Here is a 13,015-nt window from a genome sequence, read left to right on the forward strand (position 1 = left end):
GAGGAAGATTTGGTTCAGACTCTTTATCAATTGAAAGTTTTATGTCATCAAGGTTTCAGTTTTTGTTGGTTCCATTTGTAGTGTCTACAGAATTTCTGTAAAACCAAACAAAACTTGTTATTCAGATACTTTAATTGATGTATTAGTTATGGTAATTTCTATGAAAAGATGTCATAGCAATGGCAACTCTTCTAAGGAAATGTTTAAATGGAGCTGACTTACAGATCAGGGGGTTTAGTCCATTATTGTCATGGTGGGAAGTATAGCAGGCAGACGTGGTACTGGAGAGGTAGCTGAGAATTCTACATGTGGATTAGCAGGTAGGAGAGAGAGAGAGAGAGAGAGAGAGAGAGAGAGAGACAGAGAGAGAGACAGAGAGAGAGACAGAGAGAGAGACAGAGAGAGAGAGAGACAGAGAGAGAAACAGAGAGAGAGACAGAGAGAGAAAGATAGAAAGAGAAAGGACAGAGAGACAGAGACAGACAGAGACAGACTGGGCCTTGCTTGAGCTTCAGAAACACCCCCGGTGACATGCTTTCTCCAAACAATGCCACATCTACTTAAACAAGTTCACACCTCCTAATAGTACCTCTCCCTATGGGCCTGTGGGGGCCTCTTTAGTCAAACCAAAATTGGTGATTCAAAAAAAAAATTTAAGGAATAAATGATTCATTATTAGTCCAGCTAATTCAGGGTTATTTATAGAAAGAAAAAGACTAGACTCTCCAACTTACTTTTCTAGAATGCTCTTCATATGAAAATTAGACAAGGATAACAAGCAAAACTACAGGCTATCTCAGCAACATCAATATAAAACTTTTTTTCTCATCAAAATGAACATTTTTTATTGTTCTCTCTTAAAGTACATCCTGATCATAGCCCTCCATCCCTCAATACCCTTACAAACATACATATGTCCTCTCTCCTCTAAATTTACTGCTCCATCATTTCCCTTCAGAAAAGAACAGGCCTCCAAGGGATATCATTCATAACACTGTATAACAAGATGCAATAAGACTAGGCACAAACTCATATCAAGGCTGGATGAGGTAACCCAGAGCAGGCAACAGAGCCAGGGACACCCCCACTCCATTGTTAGCAGTCCCATAAAAACCCTAAACTAAACAACCATAATATGTTGCAGAAGACCTAATGCAGACCCAATGCAGGCTCTGTGATTGCCACTTCAATCTCTGTGAGCCCCTATGAACCATGTTTAGTTGCTTCTGTGGGCCACGTTTTCCTGATGTCCTCGACCCCTCTGGCTCTTACAGTCTCCTCCCCACCACCACCACCACACACACTTCTGTGGTTGGAAAGACATGGATCTATCCACTATTGGAGTTCTCGCAGTCCCTTAAGGAGAAGTCCTTGAAGTCCCTCAGGGAGTAACCTTGGAAGTCCTTCTAGGAGGAGACCTTGCAGTCCCTCAAGAAGTCCTTCAATCCCTCAAGAAGAAGTCCTCACAGTCCCTCAAGGAGAAGTGCTTGGAGTCCCTCAAGGAGGAACCTTCACAGTTCCTCAGGGACCCTTCTCTCACTCGTGGCCTTAGGCAGCCATGGCACCCAGCCAGTATGGCATGATCCTGAAGCCTCACTTCTATAAGGATTGGTAGACAAGTGGACACTTGGTTCAACCAGCTGGCACCTAAGATCTACAGACACAAGGCTCATCAAGCGAAAGCACATCACATGGCCTCTTGTCCCATGTCTGGTTCTGTCTGGCCCATACTGAGGTTCCATACAGTTAGATTCACAAGAAAATGGGTCACACTATCGGCATCTCTGTGGACCTGAGAAAGTGAAACAAGTCCACTGAACCACTCCAAGCCAAAGTGCAGCGCCTGAAGGAGTTCCACTCCAAGCCAAAGCGCAGCACCTGAAGGAGTTCCACTCCAAGCCAAAGTGCAGCACCTGAAGGAGTTCCACTCCAAGCCAAAGTGCAGCGCCTGAAGGAGTTCCACTCCAAGCCAAAGCGCAGCGCCTGAAGGAGTTCCACTCCAAGCCAAAGCGCAGCACCTGAAGGAGTTCCACTCCAAGCCAAAGTGCAGCACCTGAAGGAGTTCCACTCCAAGCCAAAGTGCAGCGCCTGAAGGAGTTCCACTCCAAGCCAAAGCGCAGCACCTGAAGGAGTTCCACTCCAAGCCAAAGTGCAGCGATTGAAGGAGTTCCACTCCAAGCCAAAGCGCAGCACCTGAAGGAGTTCCACTCCAAGCCAAAGCGCAGCACCTGAAGGAGTTCCACTCCAAGCCAAAGTGCAGCGATTGAAGGAGTTCCACTCCAAGCCAAAGTGCAGCGCCTGAAGGAGTTCCACTCCAAGCCAAAGCGCAGCACCTGAAGGAGTTCCACTCCAAGCCAAAGCGCAGCACCTGAAGGAGTTCCACTCCAAGCCAAAGTGCAGCGATTGAAGGAGTTCCACTCCAAGCCAAAGTGCAGCGCCTGAAGGAGTTCCACTCCAAGCCAAAGCGCAGCACCTGAAGGAGTTCCACTCCAAGCCAAAGCGCAGCACCTGAAGGAGTTCCACTCCAAGCCAAAGCGCAGCACCTGAAGGAGTTCCACTCCAAGCCAAAGCGCAGCGCCTGAAGGAGTTCCACTCCAAGCCAAAGCGCAGCGCCTGAAGGAGTTCCACTCCAAGCCAAAGTGCAGCGCCTGAAGGAGTTCCACTCCAAGCCAAAGTGCAGCGCCTAAAGGAGTTCCACTCCAAGCTCATCCTGTTCCCCAGGAAGCCTTCTGCTCCAAAGAAGGGAGACAGTTCTGCGGAAGAACTTAAATTGGCCCACCAAGCTAACAGGACCTGTGATGCCACCCGGAATGTGTACAAAAAGGAAAAAGCCAGAGTCATCACAAAAGAAGAGAAGAACTTCAAGGCTTTTGCCAGTCTTCACATGGCCCATGCCAATGCCTGGCTCTTTGGCATCCAAGCAAAAAGGGTGAAGGAGGCTGCAGAGCAAGACATTGAAAAGAAACAGTTGGAGTGTTGCAATAAATTTTCCATAAAGAAAAAAGAAGGAAGGAAAGGGTTATTTTGGCTTAGAATTTGAGAAGATCTAATCCACTGTGCCAGAGAAGGCATAGTGGCAGTGATATGGGTGGCCAGTCACTTTGCATCTGTAGTGCTAGTACTAGAGGTGAATGCTAGTACTCAGCTTTCTCCCTTTTCTCTGTTTATTCAGTCCAAGAACATAAATGGGGTGGTGCTGCCTACATTCAAGGTGAATCTTTTACTCTTCAGTTAAACCTCTGGAAACACCTTCACAGGTAGGGCTAGAGGTATCAAGTTGAAACTATTTGTCACCACAAATGTACATCTAGTTAGTTGATACCCATACATGTCACTTTCATCCACAAATTTTCACCTTTACAGGCTTCTCTACAGAGAGGATGTTTGTTTAACAAACCAAAGTTAGGTTTGTTTAGGCCCAGGTTGATGGTTGTGCAGGCTTCCTAGAGATCCCTATTCCATGTAGCACATGGGTATATGCTTAGGATTTCTTCCTTTCTCTCCAGAATTCTACCCAAATGAAGGATGCTAAATTTATACTTGCTTTTAGAGTAAACATTAAGGTAGATGGGGAGCTGACAGGCCATGCACTGGTAGCTGGCATTAGCAATATTCCTAGAGAACTCTGTACTTTTTAGTAGCTAACTCTCTGTGTTGAACATTATTGCTCAAAATACCAAGGGGCATGTGATGACCGGCTTTTCTTTTCCAAAGTCTGTGGCCTCTGGGCCCACCATGCCCCTATTGCTTTCCTTTATTAGATGCAGCTTCAGAAGCCAGAGTCATCTCTTACACACCACAGACGTGTGGCATTTCTGGACTGGCCTAAGTCCCATGCTGAGCCTGAAGCTCCCTCTGGAAATAACAAAGGTAGGTGAGAAGGAGTTAGAAATTACCCCCTATGAGTTAATAACACTAAATGTTCTTGAGAGAAAATTAAATACCAGTTTATTAAAAAGGAACCCCTCCTCAGTGTGAGGACAAAATGTACAGAATATCATTTTCCCTGTAATTTGATATCTAAAGGGTTTCTGATTTCTTATTGTGTCAAGTTCAAATTGTGGTGGAAAAGTAGAAGAGGAAGTTTCTTGTGGTGAAAGCTTGATGTTCCTAATTTCTTCAAAATTAGTTCTTAGAACTCCTAACCAGTTTCACCTTCTGAGTAGAAGAGATGTTCCACCTGGATTAATGCCTTTTTCCCACCTGTGTTTCCCATCCTTTAGTTGTACTTTGTGAGATACTGGACTTGGAATTTCTCATCATTGTTTAGGTGGTCATTTGTCATACTATAGGAAACATCGTTCAAAAGATTTGCCTTTGACTCCATCCAAAATGATGCAGTTTGTCAGGTCTCAAAGCACCCCCTAGAAGATACTATCATGTAGCTATTAAAATTTTTCTGGTGTGAGGCATAGATTTTTATTACTTTGAGGGTAATATATCTTATTTCCAGTTTTGGCTTCATTTCTCTGATAAGAGATAGTTCTTAATAAGTATTGTTGATCAGCAGGGGTCTAGATGTGGTTTATTTCTCAGAGCTAGAGGAAAGATTGAATTCTAGGACATGTAGCTGCAAAAGGGAAACACATGCCTTAAATGTGCACAAGCCCCAGAAAGTAAGTTATTCTACAGGGAGCTGGGCTTGGTAGCCCTGCTGTGTCCACTCTGCCCTATAGTTGATGAACCCAAGTTCATCAACTTCAGACTGCCACCAGAGGGCAGCAGATGCACAGCTCCAAGTATTTAGGAACAAGTTAGTCATACCTATTTTACTCTGGGAAGCTCTTTTGTAGACTCAGGCACGTCAGGGACCAAGTGATCTTATAAGATCAATGAAACAAGTCAGGTATTTGGAATTCAGTTCTTGTTATTTCCAGAGGTTTTGGAGTCTTATTCGGAAAGTAATCACTAATGTCTAGAATGTTTAAGAGTTTTTTTTAAAAAAAGTATGTGTGTGTACTTAGAGAAGGCCAGAGGTGTTGGATCTCCCAGAGCAGAAGTTACAGGTGGTTATGAGCTGCCCTATGTGGGTGTTAGGAAGAAAACTCAGGTCTCCCTTAAGAGCAATACTAACTCCTAACTGCTGAGCCCCTTCTAGCTCATATGCTTAGATCTTGAAGTATTTTTCTTTAGTAGTTTCAAAGTATTAGTTATTTCACATTAAGATCTTTAATACAATTTAAGCTACATAGTGACAGACAGAGATCTAGTTTCATTCTTCTACGTGTGGATATTAGAGACTAACTGTTCCTTTCTTCTTCGTTTTTCAGGATCAGGTGTCTGAAGTTGCTTAGGCTTATTTCTAGATCCTCTGTTCTATTCCTTTAGTCTATTGCCCAAGGAGCTTCCCTAGTCTTTTAAGGGATCTCAACTCAGGCCTAACTAGGATCTGTGGCTTTGACACAGAAATAATTTCAAGACTAGCCAGTATGAAACACATAGCTATGGCATGTGTGTAGAGATCAAAGAACAACTTTCAGGAGCTGGGTTCTTGTTTTCCATCTTGTTGAAGTAGGGTCTTTCTTACTCAGCTGCTGCCAGGGTAGCTGGCCTGCAAACTCCCATTTCCCCTTAGGAGTGCTGGGATTATAGATGCATACCATCACATGTAGCTTTTTACATGGGTACTGGGGATCAGACTTGATCCTCAGAACACCCAACAGTTTGGTGTGTGCTTCACTTAAGAGTCACACTTCCACTTTCCTGCCTCCACCTTGGACCATGCAACTGCTGTGATGTTAATGCCTAAGAACCAAATTGCCATCTATGAACTCCTTCTTAAGGATGGAATAATGGTCACCAAACATTGGATGCTTAAACATCCTGCACTGGCAAATAAGATGTACCCAACCTTACTATAATGAAGACCATATAGTCTTTCAAACGTCGAAGCTATGTAAAGGAGCAGTTTGCATGTAGATCAACTTCCTTCCTTCCTTCCTTCCTTCCTTCCTTCCTTCCTTCCTTCCTTCCTTCCTTCCTTCCTTCCTTTCTCTCTCTCTCTCTCTCTCTCTCTCTCTCTCTCTCTCTCTCTTTCTTTCTTTCTTTCTTTTTCTTTCTTTCTTTCTTTCTTCCCTCCTTCCCTTCCTCCCTCCCTCCCTCCCTTCCTTCCTCCCTCCCTCCCTTCCTTCTTCCTTCCCTCCTTCCTCCTTCCCTCCCTTCCTCATTTCCTCCATTCTTTCCATTTTTTTCAGTTCAGAATTTATAAGTGTATATCAATCACAGTAACTTAAATACAGAAGGGGTTAGTACACCACAAGCATTTTCTATACTTTTCTTCTATGGTAATTATGAAACAAACCCAGTCAAAACACAAGACTACGAGATTTCCCTCCCAAGAACTATCTAGCCAAAAGGACCAGTTCTCACAGAGTCATGAACCACCTTGTTCGTGATGGAGTATTAGTAAAACTATTTCTAAGTGCTCATTAGAGGCCCCTGTAATACATCATCTAAAGCTAGCTTCTTGTGATGTCCCTTTCTAGACCATGACAGGATTTAATGTAGCTGGTGTCAGACTAAGGGGAGGCAGCAGCAGACTGGGGAGGCTCCTATATGCCTTCTGATGGTCACTACACATGCATTTGTGTTATGTTATTGAGAAAGAATTTCAGGGTAAATGGCTATTATGGTGAGAAGTTAGCATCCTAACCCAATAACTGCTGTAATTGGGGTTCCTGGAGACATTTCTGTTGGTACCTTACAAACGAAGGTATCCAGTATCTCTGAGATTACTTCCAGCTACCTCTGGAGATAGTGCCTCCCACAGCCTGCACCCCAGCCATCCTCAAACTGGCAGACTTTGGCCTAAAGTTCTAGAGGGTGAACCACCTGCAAGATTGACAAGAGAGGAGGCAGACAGAGACACCTACAGAAGGACTGCTATGCCCCTGGTGCTAACAAAAAAAGCTGAGACTGGGGCTTAACTGAATTCCAGTTTAGAGGGTGACTTTGGTTGTGGACATGGTCAGCTATCTTAGTGAAGTAGGAGATTATTTTGTGTTGAATAACTTAAAAGAAAAAAAAAAGGTCACACTTCATTTTCTTTTCAATAGTCACATACTGAATTTTGATGGGCGTGATAGTTTTGTTGTGAAATGCCCCCACAGGCACAAATATCTGAATACTTGTTCCCCAGTTAGTGGTACTGTTTGGGATGTAGGTGCAGGGGGAAGTACATCACTAGGGGTGGGCTACGAGGGTTTATAGTCTTGCCCCCACTTTTTGCTTGCTTTCTTCTGCATCCCGCATGTGTATGTGATCTGCCATCTCCTTCAGCCATGCCATGCCTTCCTTACCGTTATGGACTCATTTTCTCTCTTTGGAACCATAGCTAACATAAACTCTCTCTTTTTAAAGTTGCTTTTGGTCAGCATAGTATTTTATCACAGGAAAAAAATATAACAAATACAGCAGGTTTAAAGCTATTATTATTATTTTTTTAAAAGGAGTTGCTAAGCAACCTAACCGAGATTACAGGACATGTGGCAGAATTATATCTGATAAGGTAAAACTATAGGTCTCAGGGATGCTTCAGATCAGGGTGCCCTACCCAGGACTAGAGAGTAAAATTTTCATTTGACAATATGGGGACCAAATTAGTAGAAGGATAGAACTGGAATTTAAAATGAGGTCATTTAAAGGAAGATGAGAATGGAGGAAAAAGAAAATAGTAAAACCAGGTAAACTGAAAATGTAAAATACTATGGAAGGAAACATCCTAATATGTCTGGATCACAAAGCAAAGAAATGGACCAGAATATCCGCCAAGACAGGCAAACTTAATTTCAAAATTAAATTCACCTGCCTGTGGTTTATGAATTTTATGTCAACACCAAAATCACTATACTATTACTACAGACACAGGAGTAATGTAGTACACTATAGTGTGGTGGAAGCTATGTGTCCTTCATAATCTGAATTCTTCTGTTCCACATTAATTTTATGGGGCCACATCTATATGTAGACTATTATAAAAGAAATGTTGCTATACCCAGCATATCTGTATTTCTATGATTTACTCTTTTCCATATTTACCCTTTCCTGTTTTTTGCCCCACCATTGCATATCATGTGCTTTCAGTTTATCTTATTTATTCCCTTCTGTCTTAGGGTTTTACTGCTGTGAATAGATACCATGACCAAGGCAACTCTTATAAGGACAACTTTTAATTGGGGCTGGCTTACAGGTTCAGAGGTTCAGTCCATTATCAGCAAGGCAGGAGTTTGGCAGCATCTAGGCAGGCATGGTGCAGGGGGAACTGAGAGTTCTACATCTTCATCTGAAGACAAACGGGGTGAGACTGGCCTCCCATGCCAGCAGTGACACACCTACAAGAACAAGGCCATGCCTCCTAATAGTGCCACTCCCTGGGCCAAGCATATATAACCACACCCATCTCTCCTGCTTTCTTTTTTCCTTTCTTCCCTGCCTTTCTCTCCTTTTCACCCCTCTCTTTCTGCTTTTGCTATTTGTGACAGGGTCTCATGTAGCATAGGCTGACCCTGAAATTACTATGTAGCTAAAGCTGACCTTGAATTCCTGGTCCTTTGCCTCCTAAATACTAGATTCACAAACACATGCCATCATACCTGTCAGTTTTCTTCCATTCTTACTTTCTTTTGGGCAATTGGATTAAAAAAAATTCTATTTTCTCCTCTGCTAAGTTGGCCATTAGCTTCTATTTTAGATAACTCTAGTAACTTGAATATATACATGCCACTTGAAGTGACTGTTTTTATTTTAGATTATGCCATTTTACACATTATTTCCTGAGTATTATCACTGCATTCCCTTGCCTCAGCTACCACACTGAATTGGACAATATAATAATAATTTCATACTAAATTATTTGCGTAGGGTTAACACATTCCCCACTGTCCTTGTTCCCCATGTCCTCTGCATTTCAGTCTATCTTTCATTTCTTATATTATTGCCCTTCTGAAAGACATATAATCTTAAGAAATTTCTTTAGTAATGTATGTTCATTGAAAACTGTCTCATTTTAATCTGTTAAATGTCTTAATTTTTCTCTTAAGGTCTAGATCTGGTTATTCAGTTTTGCAGCCATTTTCATGTTTCCTGTGTGTTGGATGGCTTCACTGTGCTATGTCTAATAGTTGTTTTTATTTGTGCTGCTTGATCCATGTGGTATTTATTAAACTTGACAACCAATTAATGTTTTCTATAAAATTTATGTCTTTTTATTTCTCAATTTGCCATGCCTCTAGTTTTTGTAGTTTTCATTTCTCTTCTTACTTGGTCACATGTTTGTGGGAGAAGGGTGGTGGTGGTGGTGGTGAACTTGCTTCCGTGGAGGCGTAAGGTTAACTGTTGGAAGGGCTTCCTCAGTCACTTTTTGAGACATGCTCTGTCACTGAACTTGGCTCATGACCTTTTGGTTGGAAGGGCTGGACAGCAAAGCCTGGGATCTGTTTGCCTCTACCCTCTAGCACTGGGGTTCCAAGCACATACCCAGCTTTTTGGGTGTTTGCTCAAGACCCAAACTGATTCCCATGCTCGCACAGTAAGCACTTTAACCACAAAGTCCTCCATCTATCTAGCATCTGTTCAGTTCTTTTTAGCTCATTAAGTCTCTCATCTGTGTGCCTACTAGTTTACCTGGCCAGTGTTTAATTTCAACCTTTATTTCAACTCTGAAAGATGTATTACTTTGAAGTTTGCTTACTTTTGAATGTGTGTAAACACTTTATATGTGTTTGTTTATGTGATATGTCTCATATTGCCACTATGTGAAACTCATGAGTGATTTGTGTTTAGTCAAAGTCATGTTTTACTTCTTTTTGTGCTTGGTGATTTTGGAAGGTTTATAGGAAGCTCATCTTAGCACTAGAAAATGCCTGTAGTTAGGGAATGATGTTTTCCTTCAGAAGGAATTTATGATCTTTATTTTCTATACCAAAGATTGATCTCATTGAATCATTTGAGGCCACTTCTTTTAAAATTCTTCTGACATTGTAGATGTGGATGCCATAGGTTCAAGCCAAGATTTTATGGTATAGGTCAGGATTTTTTTCTCATTCAAAACTAAGACAGAGATAGCCTGTTTACTATTAAAGACAGAATTTTCTACCTTTTCACAAGGGTGGACCCTTTATAAATGGTCTCTTTTGTTTTTTGTTTGTATATGCATATATTTTTCTTTTGTTAAGATAAGATCTCCCTAATGTAACCCAGGTTTGCTAGAACCTACTTTGGAAAGAGGCTCGCTTGGAGTGAACACAGCAGTCCTCCTGTCTCTACACCCAAGTGCTGGAATTATAGGGGTGTTGCCAACTCCTTAACAAGGATTGAGTATCTGCTCACGTCGCACACACCTGTAGTGCAGTTAGTTTGACTCCGTTTGTCCAGTTGCTGCTGTAAACATGAGGCCAGGGCAGCCCGAGGTGCCACACTTGCCTATCACTCGGCTGTAAGTGACTAGGTTTGCCGTTGAGATATGCTTTCCCACTTCCTTACTTTTTCATTTTAGTAATGCATTTAGATTAGTGTTCATAGTGGTTTATCTGATAGAAGTTTTGCTGCCATAGGAGAGCATTTGTAGAATAACTTGTCTGCTAAAGTGTGGGGGAGGGGGGTCAGTCTTAGCAAGGTTTAATCTCAGCTAGATACCCAGTGTGGTGGTTTGAATAAGAATGGACCCCGTATGCTTATATTTGAATGTTTAGGGAGTGACATAAGGAGGTCTGGCTTTGCTGGGGTAGATGTGGCCTTGTTGAAGGAAGTGTGTCACTGTGGGTGGGCTTTGGGATTTCAAAAGCCTAGCCTAGTCCCAGTGGTTTTCTCTCTGCCAGTTGCTGGCAGATCCAGATGTAGAACTCTCAGTTACTTCCCAGCACTGTGTCTACTTGCATGTCACCATGCTTCCCACCATGACAATAATGGCCTAAACCTTTGAAATTGTAAGCAAGCCCCAGTTAAATGTTTTCTTTAAGAATTATGGTAAGGGGCCTGGAGAGGTGGCTCAGGGGTTAAAAAGCACTTGCTGCACTGGAGGGTACCAGATGCCAGGGAAGTGAGAGGCTCCCAGGACCCAAGGGGGATGACTTTTGTCAAAATTTGAAATACACAGTGAAGGGAACCTGTAGAGACCACTTCTAGTAGATAGGCATAGCCCCAGTCAAGGGATGGGGCCACCCACCCATCTCAGAATTTTTAACCCAGAAATGTTCCTGTCCAAAGGAAAGACAGGGACAAAAAATAAAGCAAGACTAAAGGAAGGGCCATCTAGGGACCTCCCCACCTGGGGATCCATTCTGTCTGCAGACACCAAACCAGACACTGTTGCTGTTGCTAAGAGGTGCACACTGACAGGAACCTGGTGTGTCTGTTCCCTGGGAGGTTCTGCCAGCATCTGACCAATGCAGATGTGGATGCTTAGAGCCAATCATCAGACTGAGCTCAGGGACCCTAGTGGGGGAGCTGGCAGAAAGACTGGAGGAGTGGAGGGAGATTGCAACCCCATAGGAAGAACAGTGTTGGCTGGCTGGACCACCGAGTGCTCCCAGGGACTAGACCAACAACCAAGGAGTATACAGGGAGGGAATCCATGACTCCATATACATATGTAGCAGAGGATGGCCTTGTCTGACATCAATGGGAGGGGAGGCTCTTGGTCCTGAGGAGGTTTGATGCCTCAGCATAGGGGGATGCTGGGGTGGTGTGATGGGAATGGGTGGGTGGTGGGGGAGCACCCTCACAGAGGCAAAGGGGAGGGGAGAGAGGGCTGATGGGGGTGTTGTGGAGGGGTAACCAGGAAGGGGATATCATTTGAGATGTAAACGAGAGGAATGATTTAATAAAAATAAAATTTAATAATAATAAAGAAGAGAGTACTGGCTGAAATTCCAGAGGACTTGAGTTCAATTCCCAGTACCCACCCGTCATCTGTAATTCCTGTTCTAGGGAGATCTGACACCCTCACACATGCAATCAAGACACCAATGTACATAAAATAAAAATAAATTATTAAGAAAAAGAAAAGGAATTGCTGTGGTCATGGTGTCTCTTCACAGCAATAGAAATCTTCTAAGACAACTAGCAAAAAAATCTCTGACTCACAAAGCATCAGGCTATTACTGAGCAGGGAGTTCTTTCCTTGTCATGAGCTTCTGAAATGTGTTTGTTCAGGGTTCCTGAGTGGCCCAGGGAAGAGCTCCAGAAAAGGGTATAGTGATGGGACCCTGAAAACGTCACTTTACCTCTGTCTCAGTTACTTACCTGTAAAATGAAGATAATCATAAAACCTTCCTGAAGACTGTTAGCACATGCTTAGAAGAAACTTTCACACCCCCCTCCCCAGGTCTGTACCAGGACTTTGGGATCCCAAGCTGTTTTCAAGCTGTTTCTGAGGCTCAAGAAGCTAGTTTATTAGCTTTTCATTGCTGTGACCAAAATATCTAAGAGAAAAAACTTAGAGGTGGAAAGTTTATTTTAGCTCACAGTTTCAGCCCATTGAGAACTATTCATATCATCTTGGAGAGGAAGAAAAGGGAATTCCTGAAGAGGTTAGGGCAAGATATAGTTCCCTCGGACGTGCTTGTGTCCTGCTGCTTCCAGCTAGGCCTCACATCCTAACTTTCAACACTTCCCAATAATGGTGTCATACAAATCTATTAAAAGGCTAATCTATTGGTTAGGGACAGCCTCCTGATCCAGTTGTCATTAGAAATGCTCTCAGACATATCAGAGATCTACGCCACTAGTCTCTTAAGCACTGTTCATCCAATCAAGCTACCTAGCACAGTTACATATGCCAGAACTGGAGACACACTGTCTTCTTGCTTGTTAGGTGGTATAATAATGGAAGGCCAAACCCTTTTACATCACAAATGGGAAAACTGATACCCCAAAGGCTGGCTGGTATGCTTAAGGCCACTCAGTCATACTGGGACTGGATGATGTATTAAGCCTCTGCTTACTTCACCAGTTTGCCACAGTGACAGATACTTAATTTTTTTCTCTTCTCCTTTTGCTTATTAGATGCTTCTATACA

General features: G+C 42.9%; 1 protein-coding gene and 1 pseudogene across 1 annotated transcript in view; both read left to right on the forward strand.

The window, feature by feature from the left end:
• Positions 1-3,781: 3,781 nt before the first annotated feature.
• Positions 3,782-13,015, forward strand: part of LOC110307947 (serpin B6) — a 75,328-nt gene continuing 66,094 nt past the window's right edge. Inside the window, exon 1 of the mRNA XM_021180254.2 lies at positions 3,782-3,870. The gene's annotated coding sequence lies outside the window, so the exon portion shown is untranslated. The remainder of the gene's footprint in view (positions 3,871-13,015) is intronic.
• LOC110308489 (small ribosomal subunit protein eS10 pseudogene) lies at positions 5,736-6,949 on the forward strand (annotated as a pseudogene).

The sequence above is a fragment of the Mus caroli genome, unplaced genomic scaffold (assembly GCF_978045245.1).
Source record: "Mus caroli unplaced genomic scaffold, Mus_caroli_1 scaffold_15, whole genome shotgun sequence".
NCBI lineage: Eukaryota > Metazoa > Chordata > Mammalia > Rodentia > Muridae > Mus > Mus caroli.